General features: G+C 37.3%; 1 long non-coding RNA gene across 1 annotated transcript in view; it reads right to left on the bottom strand.

Annotated features, from left to right (window-relative positions):
• Positions 1 to 17764, bottom strand: part of LOC309869618 — a 205382-nt gene that overhangs the window by 62123 nt on the left and 125495 nt on the right. The window contains exon 2 of the long non-coding RNA XR_014314292.1: positions 577 to 660. This is a non-coding gene — a long non-coding RNA (uncharacterized lncRNA). The remainder of the gene's footprint in view (positions 1 to 576; positions 661 to 17764) is intronic.

Raw genomic sequence — 17764 nt, 5'->3', positions numbered from 1 at the left:
AGAAAAAATGTTCATATCCCAAACATGTTGACTGAAAATTTGTATTGTCACAAAGTAATGGTATCAATCACATTCTTTCAGGACAAAATATAAAGATAGGGTTATGAATCAAGACAAAATAAGCAGAGCATAAAACTGGAAGACTGAATTGGAGATTTGATTGCATCCACTCTCCAACTAATTTTAAAAATTGTTTCACATCAGACTTACACACACATATATACATACCAATGTATGCACACAAACATATATCCTATATGCCCTTCCACGTGCCAAAGAAATCTTTATAATAAAGTATGCAACTCAGTTTTCTTTTTTTTTTTTAAGATTTTTTATTTACTTATTTGACAGAGAGAGATCACAAGTAGACAAGAGAGGCAGGCAGAGAGAGAGGGAAGCAGGCTCCCTGCTGAGCAGAGAGCCCGATGCGGGACTCGATCCCAGGACCCTGAGATCATGACCTGAACCGAAGGCAGCGGCTTAACCCACTGAGCCACCCAGGCACCCGCAACCCAGTTTTCTTAATGAAAGAATATGAAAAAAATAAGAACCAGACAGTTTACTTACTACTCCTACCTGAAAGGAGTACGTTGTGATGTAGAGAAGCTCATTTTCCATGTTTATTGGGTCAAGGCCATATGTCCTCAATTCCAAGAGAAACTAGAAAAATGTTAAGCCAGAGAATATTTGTTGTTTTAGCCACATGATGACAAACATAAATTTAATTATTTCATAAACTGACTAAAGCTATCACTTATTTTTAAATAGTATCATGTAAAGAGACCAAACTAAAAGATAATACTGTAGTCAGACTATCAGAGAATAGAAAAATAAAGACCTAGGAAACCACTTGAGTAACTGGTAGGTAAACTTTTGGCATTATGCTTCCTACTTGTTCTTTCTTTCTTCATTTCTTCTGGGTTTCTACCCATTCTCTCTGAAAAACAGCTTTTCGGTAAACTGATAATAATGATGATGATCATGATCATGATCCTGATGATGTCATGTTTGGTGTGGGAGAAGATAAATCAGAAATCTTCAAGCATGTCTAGTATTTGCGTTAGTCTTGGTTGGAACACAAAACTCATGAAGGAAGAGTCTTTAAGGATAGAAAATACACCTGTTTCCTATGATTTTATTTCTGTATGTCAGACGCTTTGAATGGGAAGATAGTATAGCAGTACCATACTCTTGGAGGCCAAATAATAGAATAAATCCATATAGCATGATTTTTTGCTTGCTTTTTCCTAAAAGGTACTTTTACAGGAAAAGGAATGTATTTAGTAAAGAGGCTTATCTACACCTCAAAAATGAGGATATGAAAGCAGTCTACTGTGAACTTTCAGCTTTCTTAATTAATTGCTTGGGTCACTTAATAATTAAATAATATAGACTATTATGAAAATGCCTGAGAATTCCTAAGGAAATAGCCTGTGTGGATAGGTCATCAGCATGAGGGCAAAAATCAATAGAAATTGTCTAGAACTGAGACATAAAAACAAGCTTTTTTTCACTTAGGCAAAGAACATAAGATCAATCCCCAAATAAAAACTGCCTCATATGATCCAAAAATATAACTGTCTGGTTTTCTAGCTTTGGTACAATTGATTTTCATAGGCCATATACCTGTGTTTCACTTTGTAAAGTTCAGCTATCATATTGGAAATATTTAGAGCCCACCAAATATCCCAAGTACTCCTCTGTTTTTCCCAATACGACCACCAGACCCTCTAGGAATGAGGTTTTGGGTCACCCCAGGTAAAGGATCATGACCAACTGAGGTGCTTGCTGAAGCCAAAGAGAATATATAGAATGAGAAATTGAAGAAGGTAGTTATAAATACTAGCTATAACCATGTAACCAGTTACATAAATAAGAACTGGAATTGTCAAGAATATTTCCTCTTTATTTTGTTATGAGTATGTGTGTGTGTGTGTGTGTCTGTGCGTATGTGTGTTTGTGTGGTGTGTAAGTGTCCAATTTTAAGCAAGTATTTATTTTCTTTCCCTCTGATTCCTTAATCATATAACATAAGATGTATTAATATTATATCATGGTGTTTAAGTATTGTTAACTTTATATCATATTCAAATTATCGGATATCAAGGAGAAAAGTAAGCATCACTGACAGGTTTTACCTCCTCTTCTGGGGAAGAAGTTTAGTGTGTTTTTGGTTGTAAGTCGGATAGTTGTATTATATTAATATAATAATAATCTTGTTATTGTACTTATTTAAAGGTTAAATATGGGTTAAAGATATATAGATGAGTCCCTAGATGACACAGGATGGACTTGTGATAGCTAATTTTATGTGTCAACTTGACTAGGACATGAGGTGCCAGATACTTGGTCAAACATTGTTTCGGGTATTCCTATGAGGGTGTTTGGATGAGATTAACATTCAAATTGGTAGGTAGACTGAGTAAAGCAGATTTTTCTTCCCCACATCTAATCAGTTGAAGGCATGCATAGAACAAGAAGACTAACCCTCCCCTGAGTAAGAGAGAGAATTCTACCAGTCTGTCTTCAAACTGGGACAATGTTTGTTTTTCCTGTGTTCAGACTGGACTAAACTATTAATTCTCCTGGTCTCTAACTTGCTAAGTCAGCCTATAGACCTTAGGACTTACCTGCTTCCATAATCAGGTGAGCCAATTCTTTATAATAAATCCAAAGAGAGATAGACAGATAAATAAATAAGTAGATAGTCTGTATCCTATTTTAGTACCAAGGTGCATCTTCTATCCTTTGTTCTCTCTTTTGCAGTGAATATAGAAGTCATGGCTTCCACATGGCATAACTCAAAATGAAAGATACCTGATCTGTAGCAGATTCACCCAAGAAACAAACCTTTATATGTCACATCACCGAGACAGCTACCACCAAGTCTTCTAACAAAATATTTTGAGATCTAGGCTTTATTCAGACTATGTCTAGGAACATGAGATTCAAATTAAAATGGGCTAAAATATGTAATCCAAATATTAGTTTATATCATCTGACAAGTAGAAATAAGCCTACACTGAAATCAATAAACCAATATTCCTACAATTGTTCTCATGCCGGCAGAACCACCAGGCCCTTTACGATCCCAAGTTTTCTAGGACATCCCCCAAGGAATGTGACAACTGTGTTCACAATCCAAGCCACACAACAGCTCCAGTATATATGTTGTGTCTATCACGTTCTGCCTCTACTCTGGATCTTGCTTTGGAAAAGTGATGCCCAACAAATCACTTTAAAAACCTGTTCAGTGCTGCTACCCCTGAAACATATGCACCAAGAGGGCTGTCTCTCAATGTTATCAAAACTACAGTGTTGGATTTTCAGCATAGGTTGTTTGCTTATTTTTGTTTTCTGGATCCCCAACAAAATGTACTGTACAGATTTCCAAAGTCTCTCATCAAAACAGTTTCTCTAACACCAAGTGATCAAAAACAATAATAAAGTCTGAAGGAACAAAAGCTATGCCATGCCCCTCCATTTATGTCCCTCTCTGCTCCAACAAAACTGCTTCTATTTTCTTGATTTATGAAACAAAACCCCATATATAGTTCCATGAATACACATACATACTGATGTATGGTACAGGTAAATATAAGGAAGAAAGTATCTCTTTTTTAATATTAAAAAGTAAAGCTATTTTTTAATTCATATGACTTGCAGAAGATATAACTCTTTTCCCCAATTCTTCTATATTTTATCTAATACTTCTTTATACCAGAATATTATCATGATGAGCTACTTCTTACCTTCCCTACGAGCATTCTATGACATATAAGAGGTGCCAGATATTTGACATATGATATCTATATGACCATCATCTAGTCATGCAAACTAAGCTATCTAAGCACTGAAATAAGAGCAAATAATAAAAAATGATAAAAGAACCAAATAGTGATTTTTAATGCCCTCAAACATCAAAAAACAGCACAACTTTATTTTTTTAAGATTTTATTTGAGATATTGAGACAAAGATGGCAAAAGAGAGCATGAGCAGGAGGTAGAGTAAGGGCGAGGGAGAAGCAGACTCCCCTCTGAGCAGGGAGCCCAATGTGGGGCTTGACCTGAGGACCCTGGCATCATGACCTGAGCCAAAGGCAGAGGCTTAACCTACTGAGCCATCCAGGGACTCCATAAAACAGCACAGGGCACCTGGGTGGCTCAGTGGTTTAAGCCTCTGCCTTTGGCTCAGGTCATGATCTCAGGGTCCTGGGATCAAGCCCCACATCAGGATCTCTGCTCAGCAGGGAGCCTGCTTCCTTCTCTCTCTCTCTCTCTGCCTGCTGCTCTGCCTGCTTATGATCTCTCTTTTTGTCAAATAAATAAATAAAATCTACTTTTAAAAAATAGCACAACTTTAATGAGGTCCCACAGTAATTATTTGTAATAGTTCAGGTCACAGTAATTCCAGAAGAAAGATAAAAAGTGCAATAGAAGGAGCTTATTCTATATGCAACCTAAAATAAATTTTCCCATGAAACAAGTACAATGATTACATTTTTTGTCTAATTATTATTGAAAAGATAATGTCACCCAGTACTCAGGAACACTGAATTATGATGAATCCCTTCAGAAAAATATTTTAATTAAGATAAAATTGCTGTTTTTTCCCAAATTTCTAAATGATGTCATTATATACTAATGACATATAGAGAGCTATTTTCAAAACATATATTTATACCAAAAAACCACTGTTAACCCTAATTATTGCCAAGCATATGAAACTCATTCTTAGAATATTAATGTTTTCCTTTATGTATACTCTCCAGTTAATATATAGCAGTGTACCAGTGGGTACAGCAATATGGAAATCAGCATTTTCCAAATGGTGTTCTTCTCAAAGGACATATAACTTAATGCACAATGAGCATTTTTTCTTGGTTTTCTCTCATTTACTATCAAAGAGCATCAAGGACCAGCACCTGCAGAAAGAGAATAGGAAGGATAGAATATCTAGGAGCTCATTTACCAGGAAAGTACACAGTGACAAGACAACACAGTTATTTTTAATGTGGTTGCCTGATATGGTTTCTCTAGATGACCTCCGCATGCTACCATGCTGTCATCCAGTTCCCATCTTTTGCTTTTCAGGAAAGGTGAGGGGCTTGAGGGCCAATGCCTGCCTTTGGTTTTGATTATGCATTAATGTTGGAATCTGATATTCTAGAAAAATCTTATTATTCCAATTGATTACAGTCATCTCCAAGATAGTACAGGTCAGTAACTGTTTTACTAAATTAAAGCTTGAATATTCAGATTTTCAAAAAATTCCTTTAGTTGCTTTTGCAAAATTTCTTTCACTTTGAGAGACTGTAACATTTCATATAGGCTTTCAGGGTTGTTGTTGTTGTTGTTGTTGTTTTTCACATTCCATCAATACCTAGAATTTCTTTTCACTTGATTTTGCGTTTGTTTGTTTTGTTTTGTTTTTTTCCTTGCACTCACCAGGACAGATCAACCTGAGTATATTTCTATTTATGCACTAAACTGATGATCTTGATTTTTATTCTGAACTGTACTGAAAGGCATAATTATCTCCACTGGGAAAACTAGTTACCATTTTGGGACAAGCCATGCCCTTGCTTCACTTAAAATAGTTGCAGTATGATTTGCTTAAGATATGCTATAATATCCATGGCAGCAGAGTTTAGTATCTTTAAAATTAAGTGGCAGTGGTTTAAGCATGTTATAGAAAAGTTGATGGTGATTTTCCAGAAGTAGACAGTAAAAGCAGAAATTAATGAAATGGGCAAATAACTGGAACACACACCATTTTTTAAAATTCGGTCTTTTTTTTTTTTTTTAATAAACATATATTTTTATCCCCAGGGGTACAGGTCTGTGAATCACCAGGTTTACACACTTCACAGCACTCACCAAAGCACATACCCTCCCCAATGTCCATAATCCCACCCCCTTCTCCCAAACCCCCTCCCCCCAGCAACCCTCAGTTTGTTTTGTGAGATTGAGAGTCACTTATGATTTGTCTCCCTCCCAATCCCATCTTGTTTCATTTATTCTTCTCATACCCACTTAAGCCCCCATGTTGCATCACCACTTCCTCATATCAGGGAGATCATATGATAGTTGTCTTTCTCTGCTTGACTAAAATTCGGTCTTAAGAAAAGAAAGGAGAATTGATACTATTAGTTTCCTTTTCTCAATGTACTTTAAGAGAAAGAGATACAAAGAGATTTGGTTTTGTTTCCTTTATCAAATGAGCATTGGGTGGCTTCAGTAGTCAGTTGAACAGCTTAATGGAAGAACTGAGATAGTAAAAACGCTAACTACTTTTTATTCAATTAAGAGGTATCTATATAAAAGCCTGCCCAGAGTAGATATGCATCAAGCTTTCAATACCACTAGTTTCTAGCATGGCACTGAAAGATTTATGAACTTAAAGAGCAGAACTCAGGATGTAGAAATGAATTCTGAGAGAATATTAGAAGTTTAGTTTTATATACAGATGTATATATGCATAAGCATACACACATACATGTGTATAAATATGCATATATGTATACCCATACATGTTGCTTTTTAAGATTTTATTCATTTATTTGAGTGAGAGTAAGAGCATGCACATGAGCAGAGGGACGGGCAGAAGGAGAAGCAGACTGCCTGCTGAGCACAGAACCAGACATAGGACTCTATCTCAGGACCCTGGGATTATGACTGAACCAATGGCAGATGCTTAACTAATTGAGCCACCCAGGCGCCCCTACATGTACATGTTTAAGAGTAAATGCACTTATATGTGCCCCTCCAACTGCAGTTGCTTAAATTTTGCTCCATTTTATCTTTTTTTTCCTAGACCCTTCCTTTATCGTTTACTTTAATCAATATTTATACCGAATATTTTATTTAGAAGTTTTATGTTTATAGAAAAGCACACTTGGTTATGAAAACATTGATTTTATGTCTTGCTTCCTAATCTATGACTAGGCAAATGAATGGTGAAGTTAACTCCCTCTCCCAAATGGTTATAAAATTTGTATTTCAGGCAGAGTTCCAAGAGGTCATGGCTTGTTTGAAGACTTAACATATTTTCATGCAGATATATCACAGAAACCACCCCCCCCACATCAGAGACTAGCAAAATGTATGCTGGAAAAATTTACCATGCAGATGGGATGAAATAAATAGAGTTCCAATAGTATATCAATGGGACAGCTAATGCTGGGGAAGATATTGTTAAAAGGAAGATCCTTAAGAGGAACAACCCATAAATAAGTGGTCAGAAGCCCTGAAGAGCAGCAAGATAAGCTAATACCCTGGGTCAAGGTCAACCTAAACTTTTAATATTAAAAAAATAAAATGAGCTGGGGCGCCTGGGTGGCTCAGTGGGTTAAAGCCTCTGCCTTCAGCTCAGGTCATGATCCCAGGGTCCTGGGATCCAGCCACGCATCAGGCTCTCTGCTCAGCAGGGAGCCTGCTTCCCTTCCTCTCTCTCTGCCTGTCTCTCTGCCTACTTGTGATCTCTGTCTGTCAAATAAATAAATAAAATCTTTAAAAAAAATAAAAAATAAAAAATAAAATAAAAAAATAAAATCAGCTAAACCGAGACAGTACATGCATAAAATAACAATTTGATATTACAGGAAGTTTTGTGCCTCATTTGGAAATAGTGTATTATTCCCTTAATGGGATTAATACAGAGCAATTAAAATTATAAGCCCATGCTACTGATAGTTTTGTTATATACTGATACTGATGATGCTTTTTAGGAAAATGTTGACAAAGTTCCATCGTCTCTACTACTGAAATATATCTCTGTCCCAACTCCTCACCAACTTCAATAGTACACCCCTACCCCACAGTCTCATCATCTTTTGTTTGTATTCATACAGTAGTCACCAAAGTGGTCTTCCTGATTCTGTTCTTATCCCTCTACAGTCTGCCCTACAGAATGCAGCCAGAGGGGTTTCTAAAACATATTCAAATCATGGTCCTTAATAACCCCCTCAAGCAATTTCTAATGGAAAGGGTGATACAAGCAAATCCCTCTACCCACTTATTTATTTAACATGTTTCTTTCCATTTTTCCCTTAGTGCATACACTTTAGGGAGAATGTCTTCTACTCCCTTTCTTGAATATTCTACATCTATCCACAACCAGGAGATGGCTATCTTTCTGCTTGGAATCTCTGCTGCATGTCTTTGCATGGCCACCCCCTTCTAATCACTTAGGTCTCAACTAAGATGTCACCCTCCCAGGGAGATCTTCCATTACTCTTTAGATAAAGATCCCTACCCTGCCCCAGTCACTCATTGTCATATTTCCCTTTTTCATCTTTTTCACAGCACCTTTCATTTTTTCATGCTGTAATTTTTATGTTTTTTTTAATTTAAATTCAATTAATTAACATATAGTGCATTACTAGTTACAGGGGTAGAGTTCAGTGATTCATCAGTTGCATATAACACCCAAAGCTCATTACATCATGTGCCCTTAATGTCCATCACCCAGTTACCCCATTCCCCTCCCTCCCCCAGCAACCCACAGATTGTTTCCTGTGATTAAGAGTGTCTAATAGTTTGTCTCCCTCTCTGATTTCTTATTTTATTTTTCCCTCCCTTCATCTATGCTCCTCTGTTTCTTAAATTCCATATATGAGTGAAATCATGAGATAATTGTCTTTTTCTGATCGATTTATTTTCCTTAGCATAATATCCTCTAGTTCCAACCACATTATTGCAAATAGCTAGATTTTATTTTTTGATGGCTGAGTAATATTCCTGTGTGTGTGTGTGTGTGTGTGTGTGCACCACATCTTTACCAATTCATCTATTGATGGACATTTCAGCTCTTTCCATGATTGGCTATTGTAGATATTGCTGTTATAAACATTGGGGTGCAGGGAACCCTTTGGATTAATACATTCATATCTTTGGAGTAAATCTCTAGTAGTGCAATTGTTGGTTCGTAGAGTAGCTCTAAGTATGTTTAAGCTCACAGAGTGGCTTAAACTCTTGAGGAATCTCCACACTCTTCCAGAGTGACTGTACCAGCTTGCATTCCCACCAATGTTAGAGGGTTCCCCTTTCTCTGCATCCTCGCCAACATCTGTCATTTCCTGTCTTGTTAATTTAAGCCATTCTGACTGCTGTGAGGTGGTATGTCATTGTGGTTTTGATTTGTATTTCCCTGATGCTGACTGATATTGAACAATTTTTCATGTGTCTGTTAGTCATTTGGATGTCTTATTTGGAGAAATGTCTATTCATGTCTTCCACCCATTTCTTGATTGGATTATTTTTTCTTTGGGTGTTGAGTTTGGTAAATTCTTTATAGATTTTGGATACTAGCCTTTTATCTGATATGTCATTTGCAAATACCTTCTCCCATTTTGTCAGTTGTCTTTTAGTCTTGTTGACTGTTTCCTCCACTGTGAAAAAGCTTTTTATTTTTTTTAAAGATTATTTATTTATTTATTTGACAGAGAGAGATCACAAGTAGGCAGAGAGGCAGGCAGAGAGAGAGGAAGGGAAGCAGGCTCCCTGCTGAGCAGAGAGCCCAATGCGGGACTCGATCCCAGGACGCTGAGATCATGACCTGAGCCGAAGGCAGTGGTTTAACACACTGAGCCACCCAAAAGCTTTTTATCTATGAAGTCCCAATAGTTCAATTTTGCCTTTGTCCGCCTTGCCTTTGGAGATGTGTCTGGCATAGGAAAATGGTCAGATTTCATTCTTCTGCATGTGGCTGTCCAGTTTTCCCAACACCACCTGTTGAAGAAATTGTCTTTTTTCCATAGGATATTCTCTCCTGCTTTGTCAAAGATTTGTTGACCATAGAGTTGAGGGTCCATTTCTGAGTTTTTTATTCTGCTCCATTGATCTATGTGTCTGTTTTTGTGCCAGTACCATACTGTCTTGATGATTACAGCTTTGTAAGAGAGCTTGAAGAATGGAATTGTGATGCCACCAGCTTTGGTTTTCTTTTTCTTTTTCCTTTTTTTTTTTTCTTCCTAAGATTTTAGTTATTTATTTGACAGACAGAAATTACAAGCAGGCAGAGAGACAGGTGGCAGTGGCGGGCGTGGGGGGAGCAGATTCCCTGCTGAGCAGAGACCCCAATGCTGCGGGGCTCAATCCCATGATCCCTGGGATCATGACCTGAGCTGAAGGCAGAGGCTTAACCCATTGAGCCACCCAGGCGCCCCTGGTTTTCTTTTTCAATGTTCCTTTGGCTATGGGGGTTTTTTTCTGGTTCCATACAAATTTTAGGATTATCTGTTTAAGTTCTGTGAAAAAGTTGATGATCTTTTGATAGGGGTTGCACTGAATGTATAGATTGCTCTAGGTAGCATAGATATTTTAACCATATTTGTTCTAATTCATGAGCATGGAACATTTTCCCATCTCTTTGTGTTTGCCTCAATTTCTTTCACGAGTGTTCTATAGTTTTCAGAGTATAGATCCTTGGCCTCTTTGGTTAGGTTTATTCCTTATATCTTATGGTTTTGGATGAAATTGTAAATGGGATAAACTCCTTCTCTTTCTTTTGTCTCATTATTAGTAGATAGAAATGCAACTGCTTTCTATGCATTGATTTTATATCCTGCCACTTGCTGAATTCCTGTGTGAATTCTCACAATTTTGGGGTGGAGTCTTTTGGGTTTTCCACGTAGAGTATCCTGTCATCTGCAAAGAGTGAGAGTTTGACTTCTTCTTTGCCAATTCAGATCCCTTTATTTCTTTTTGTTGTCTGATTGCTAAGGCTAGGACTTCTAGTACTATGTTGAACAACAGATGTGAATGTGGACATCCCTCTTGAGTTCCTGACCTTAATGGGAAACTCTCAGTCTTTTCTCATTGAGAATGTTATTCACTGTGGGCTTTACACGTATAGCTTGATGATATTGATGTATGTTCCTTCTATCCCTACATGGTGAAGAGTTTTAATCAAGAAAAGATGCTGTACTTTGTCTAATGCTTTTTCTGCATCTATTGGAGATAATATAGTTCTTGTTCTTTCTTTTATTAACGTAGTGAATCACATTGATTGATTTGTGGATGTTGAACCACCCTTGCAGTCCAGGAATAAATTCTACTTGGTTATGGTGAAGAATTTTAATGTACTGTTGGATCCTATTGGCTAGTATCTTGGTGAGAATTTTTATAACCATGTTCATCAGGGATATTGGTTTGTGATTCTCCTTTTTGCTGGAGTCTTTGTCTGGTTTTAGAATCAAGGTAATGTTGGTCTCATCAAACCAGTTTGGAAGTTTTCCTTCCATTTCTAGTTTTTATAACAACTTCAGAAGAATAGATATTAATTCTTCTTTAAATGTTCGGTAGAATTTCCCTAGGAAGCTATACAGCCCTGGACTCTTGTTTGTTGAGAGATTTTTGATTACTGCTTCAATTTCTTTGCTAGTTATGGGTCTGTTCCGGTTTTGTATTTATTCCTGTTTCAGTTTTGGTAGTTTAAGTATCTCTAGGAAGGCATCCATTTCTGGCAGATTGCCAATTTGTTGGCATAAAGTTGTTCAGGATGTGTTCTTATAATTATATGTATTTCTTCAGTGTTGGTTGTGATCTTCTTTAATTCATGATTTTATTTATTTGATTTTATGATTTTTGATTTTGATTATATGATTGTTTGATTTTGATTATATGATTTTTATTTATTTATCCATCTTCTTTTCTTTTTGATATGTTTGGCCAGGGGCTTATCAATCTTATTAATTCTTTGAAAGAACAAACTTCTAGTTTCATTGATCTGTTCTACTATGCTTTTGGTTTCTACTTCATTGATTTCTGCTCTAATCTGTATTATTCTCTTCTTCTGCTGGGTTAGGCTTTATTTGCTCTTCTTCTTCCATCTCCTTTAGGTGTAAGTTTAGGTTGTCTGTTTGAGAACTTTCTTGTTTCTTGAAAAAGACTTTTTTGCTATGTACTTTCTTCTTAGCACCGCCTTTGCTGCGTCTCAAAAGGTTTTTTTTCTCTTTTCTTTTTAAGATTTTATTTATTTATTTGACAGAGAGACAGCAAGACAGGAAACACAAGCAAGAGGAGTGAGAGAGGGAGAAGTAGGTTTCGCACTGAACAGGGAGCCTGATGCAGGGTTTGATTCCAACTGAGCTGAAGACAGACACTTAACAACTGAGCCACCCGGGTGCCCCGCAAAGGGTTTGAATAGTTGTGTTTTCATTTTCATTTGTTTACACAAATTTTTAAAATTCCTATTTAATTTCCTGGTTGACCCATTCATTCTTTAGTAGGATGCTCTTTAGCCTCCATGTATTTGAGGTCTTTCCAAATTTCCTCTTGTGATTCAGTTCAAGTTTCAAAGCATCATTGTCTGAAAATATGCAGGGAATGATCTCAATCTTTGAATACCTGAGGCCTTATTTGTGACACAGTATGTGATCTATTCTGGAGAATGTTCCATGTTTCTTTTTTTTTTTTTTTAAGATTTTATTTATTTATTTGACAGAGAGAAATCACAAGTAGATGGAGAGGAGAGGCAGGCAGAGAGAGAGAGAGGGAAGCAGGCTCCCTGCTGAGCAGAGAGCCCGATGCGGGACTCGATCCCAGGACCCTGAGATCATGACCTGAGCCGAAGGCAGCAGCTCAACCCACTGAGCCACCCAGGTGCCCCTATCACCGTGTTTCTTTAATGCTATTATTAATTGCTTTATATAGTTGGCTCTTCCCATTCTGGAGACAAATATTTACAATGGTGAAATCTGGTTGGATAGCCACTTTAATTATAATACAGTGTCCTTCCTCATCTCTTATTAAGATCTTTGGTTTAAAATTTGGTGTGGTATATAAACAATGAATCTTGGAACACTGAAAAAATAAAATTTAAAAAAATCTAATTTGTCTGATATAAGGAATGATACCTCAGCTTTCTTTTCATGTCCATTAGCATGTAAATGGTTTTCCATCCCCTCACTTTCAATCCGGAGATGTCTTTGAGTCTAAAATGAGTCACTTATAGACAGCATATTGATGGGTCCTGCTTTTTATCCAATCTGAAACCCTGTGTCTTTCGATTGGTGCATTTAGACCATTTACATTCAGAGTCACTATTAAAAGATATGAATTTAGTGCCATTGTATTACCTATAAAGTCACTCTTTATGTATACTGTCTCCATTCCTTTTGGGTCTATGTTACTTTTGGGCTCTCTCTTTGCTTAAAGTATCCCCTTTAATAGTTCCTACAGGGTTGGTTTTTGGTGTTCACAAATTCTCTTCATCTCTGTTTGTCTTGGAAGCTATCTATTCTTCTATTTTGAATGACATCTAGCTGGATAAAATTTCCTTGGCTGCATATTTTTCTCACTTAACTCTCTGAATATATCATGCCAGTCTTTCTGCCCTACCAGGTCTCTCAATAAGTCCTCTGCCAGTCTCATGTTTCTACCCTTGTAAGTTAAGGACCTCTTGTTCTGCACTGCTTTCAGGATTTTCTTTGTCTCAAATTTGCAAGCATCACTATTACATGTTGAGGTGCAGCAATTCTTTTCTTAGATCTCTGGTTGAGTTCACAAGTGTTCAGAATGATTTGACAGCTATCTAGCTATCAGACAAAACTAGGGTCTCCTACTCCTCTGTCACCTTCCTCTGCCTCCCACAGCACATTTTAGTATCAGAAACCATCATACCTATTGATATATTTATTTTCTATCTCTCTTGGAGATAAACTCCTTAAGAACTGAGAGTATCTTATTCATTACTATATTTTCAGTTCTTGGACCTGTGCCTGATAAACAGTAGGTGATTAATAAATATTTTGACTGAGTGGTAGAGAGTTTGTCTAATTAACCACTGTTCCTTCAGTGGCTAGCATAACACCAGATACATTTTAGATATATAAGAAATATTCATTAATTGAATTAGTGTTTTCTCTGAGAATAATCTTCTGACAATATGTGACGTTATAGGTTGAAGTATGCTTCCCAAAAAGATATGCTGAATTCCTAAACCCTGGTAACATGTGAATGTGATCTCATAGAATCAATGTCTTTACCAATGTAGTCAAGTTAATATGAGGTCAGTCTCTATTAAGTTGGCCCTTAACCAAGTATGACTAGTGCCTTTATAAAAACAGAAGAGAAACAGAGACAGACACAAAGGGACAATGCCACGTGACAATCGAGACAGAGACTGGAGTGATGTGTGTACAAGCCAAGGACTGCCAATAACACCAGAAGCTAAGAGAAAGGCATGGAACAGACTGTCCTCAGAGATTTTTGAGAAGGAACCAACCTTGCTAACACCTTGATTTTTTACTTCTGGCCTCCACAACAGTGAGAGAATAAATTTTTGTTGTTGTTGTTTTAGGATTTTATTTATTTACTTGAGAGAGAAAGAGAGCACGAGCTGGGGGAGCATCAGGCAGAGAGAGAGACAGACTCCCCACTAAGTAGGGAGCCTGATGCAGGGCTCAATCCCAGGACCCTGGGATCATGATCTGAGCCAAAGGCAACTTTGGCTTAACCAACTTAACCAACTGAGCCACACACGATCCCCTAAATTTCTGTTGTTTTAAGCCATGTAGCTTGTGATACTTTGTTAGGGCAGCCCTAGGAAACTAATGCATGTGGCAAAGAGAAAAAGGAAAGGTGGGGAAGATGTATAAAGATTAAAATGTGAGATGCCAATTTATTATCATTCCATTATGAAATGTAAGAGAATGTTCCATTTTTCATTATTTACTAGAAATGTAACTATAAGTATACATTTTTTTTTACCTCTCTGACCCTGTTTTTTCATTTATAAAATGTGGTTTATAATGTACAACTTATAAGGTTGTGATGTTAACAAAGTTAATTTAGGTAATACCCTCAAAACAGTGTCCAGTATGTAGTGAATATTTTAAAAATATTAGCTATTATTCTTCCTCAGGGGCTGAAAACCGTGACTGTGAGTAAAGACTGGTACTACAGCCATGAGCTACATAAATTTTGCTTGTCACTCAGCAATTTATTCCTCCAGCAAAGATTTATGAGTTCCAAGTATTGTACTTCTTTTTGTTCCAATATCAGGCTGAGCTCTTAAGAGTGTTTCCTCAGAATCTTCTCTTCAAGATTTAAGGAATCTGGAGTCAGATTTCAGCCTAATATAAGGTTCAACATAATATGAGTTGTTTATTTATAATGTACACAGAAATACCCATGAGTTTGCATTATCATTCTCCAGGAGGCTGTAGAGGTGATTCATATCTAATTCTGGTAAAGCAGGTACATTGCCATATGTAGTGGATACTGTAATATGCTGTCCAAGCCTCTTTCAGAACTGAGGAGCATAATTCCTAATCAGATGCAAGTACATCTGGCTATCAGTCCATCCTGGAATTTGCTCTTGTCTGAAGGGAGCTAATTCACCTAAAGCTATGTCCTCTCCCAGAGGCAGTATATATCCAAGATTGTATGTTATAGGGGTAAAAAAGCCTCAGTCTCTTCTTCCCAACTCAGGACAGCTCTGAGGGATCATCCCACTTTTGAATTCCCCGTGGGATCAGACAAAAACTTTCATCAGTTAGATTAAGGTGACCTTTTCCCTCTGTGCCATCCTATTTCCTTCTCTTCCCCCAAAGGTGTTGACATCAAGAGCATTGCCTAACAGCCTTCTTATAGTCAAATCACTATCTCAGTCTTCTTCAGGAGGAACCCAATTTATAACACCATCTGAAGCAATCCAACCAACCTCATATAAAATTAATTAGCTCAGATGGGCTTTTAGAGCCTAAGTACTTTCCAGAAATTTGAAACTTTGTTCTCAATATGAATAAGAGGAGCTCATTTGTCATGGGGTGAGGGTGGGAGTAAAAGAGAAAAACAGTTGCCCATAATTTATTCACGTAAAAATAATATGTGAATGCATCCTCCTTTCATTGTGTCATTCAAGAGTTGAGGCTAACAGTAAAATTTGCAAGTCAAAAATTATTGCTTTTTATGTTGATAGACACATAAAAATGGATGAATGGAAAGAAAGCAGAAGATGTCATAACCCTTGCTAATACCACCTTTACATTTCTATGGCACATTGGTGTCTATAAAGCCTTTCATATGTCTGCTTTCATTTGAATTTTTTCTCGTGCTGACAGAGGTGAAGAATGAGCATCATTATTCCCTTTTCAGAAGTAAGAGAACTGAACTTCTGAGGTTTTTTTTTTTCTTTAAAGTCCAGTGGAGGAAGTAAGAATCCATTCTGATTTTCTAAGCAAGAGCTTATTGGTCCATGGCTCTCCCTGTATAAAACAACTCAAACTGTGGCGAAAACATCTTCATTCATGAAATAATTAGTGAACAACGAAAAGGTTTCGATTACATGAAGAGACACCTATTCAGACTCTGAATGCATTAGCACTGGAGAGAGATGAGAGATGAGGGAAATATTGGAAGGGGACTAATAAAGAAAATTACCTAAGAAGACTTTTTTTGTTGCTGTTGCTATATCCAGATGATAAAGCTAGCATTGACTTTCAGACATTTGTGCCATGTGGTTTACACACATTACATAAATTTTTCCCAGGAACAACCCAATAAGGTAGATACTAATTAGCCTACTGAAAATCCATTCTGTCAGGGCACATGGGTGGCTCGGTCAGTTAAGTAGGTGCCTTCAGCTTGGGTCATGATCCCATGGTCCTGATCAAGCCCCATGTTGTGGGGGGGGGGGTCGGTCCCTGCTCAGTGGGAAGTCTGCTTCTCCCTCTGCCTCTGCCCCTCACTGCTCATTCATTCTGTCTCTCTCTCCATTTCTCTCTCTCTCTCTCTCAAATAAATAAATAAATAAATAAGATCTTTTAAAAAAAAAATCCATTCTGTCATTAAAGTCAAGGATTTGGAAAAGTTCCTTTCAAATCCTGCCAGCATGCTTGCATGACCCTGGGCAATACTCGACATCTCTAAGCATCAATTATCCCTTCAGCAAAAGAATGGGTGGGTTTATAATGCTGCCTACTTCATGTTATCACGAAGACTGAGAGAGATTAAGTATGAAAAGTGCATAGCACATGATACAACTTCAATACAACACAGTTCTATCTATTTTACAGATGAAAGAATATGGGCACAGAAAATTGATAACTTTTCCTAGATCATACAGCTAGCTAGTGGCAGTGGATTTTCCAGACCATCAGATCTCCTTAGTCCAATATTTTTTGTGTGTATTTACCATCAGACCACTTTTCTGACATCTTTAAATGAGGGATCCTTAAGACACAAAGAAGGTAGTCCCTTTGGCCACATTATAACTGGGACTTGGTTCAAAGGGAACTAGTGGATGGACCCTTCTGCTGTGACTTTCTCCTCCAACTCAGCAAAGAGCCCACATTCTACAGGCTCTCTCCCAGTGATGTAGGATTCTGGCTGGCAGCCACTGTCCTAAGCTACTGACTTCACAGGTGTATGCAGAGACGGGGGAGGTTTCCAATGGAATGAAAAGGAATAGTCCTTTGTGGACTGACAGATGGATTCTGACCCAGAAAAATAAGAACCCCAGTTTGTGAAGGACAATTTGTTTAGGAGATATTTCATATCTAATATATTCATTTTCCAAGCTCTTTCACTTCTCAGACTGGAAATGTGGTACTCAAATGAAATATTTTTTTAATCCTCCAAAAACACCACTATTAAACTGATCTTAATTAACACATTTTCTATTAACTAGAATGATCTAAAATTCTGAATCCATCATGCAAGACACGAACAGACTTGGACTGCGCACTAAAAATGTGCATACTTCAGTGTTGTACATCTGCCTGGGTCACCTTTAGAACAATTAAACAGTGAATGT

This window comes from Mustela nivalis, assembly GCF_964662115.1.
Source record: "Mustela nivalis genome assembly, chromosome: 7".
Lineage (NCBI taxonomy): Eukaryota > Metazoa > Chordata > Mammalia > Carnivora > Mustelidae > Mustela > Mustela nivalis.
Note: the sequence above shows the minus strand (reverse complement) of the source record. Positions and strands in the feature narration are given on the sequence as shown.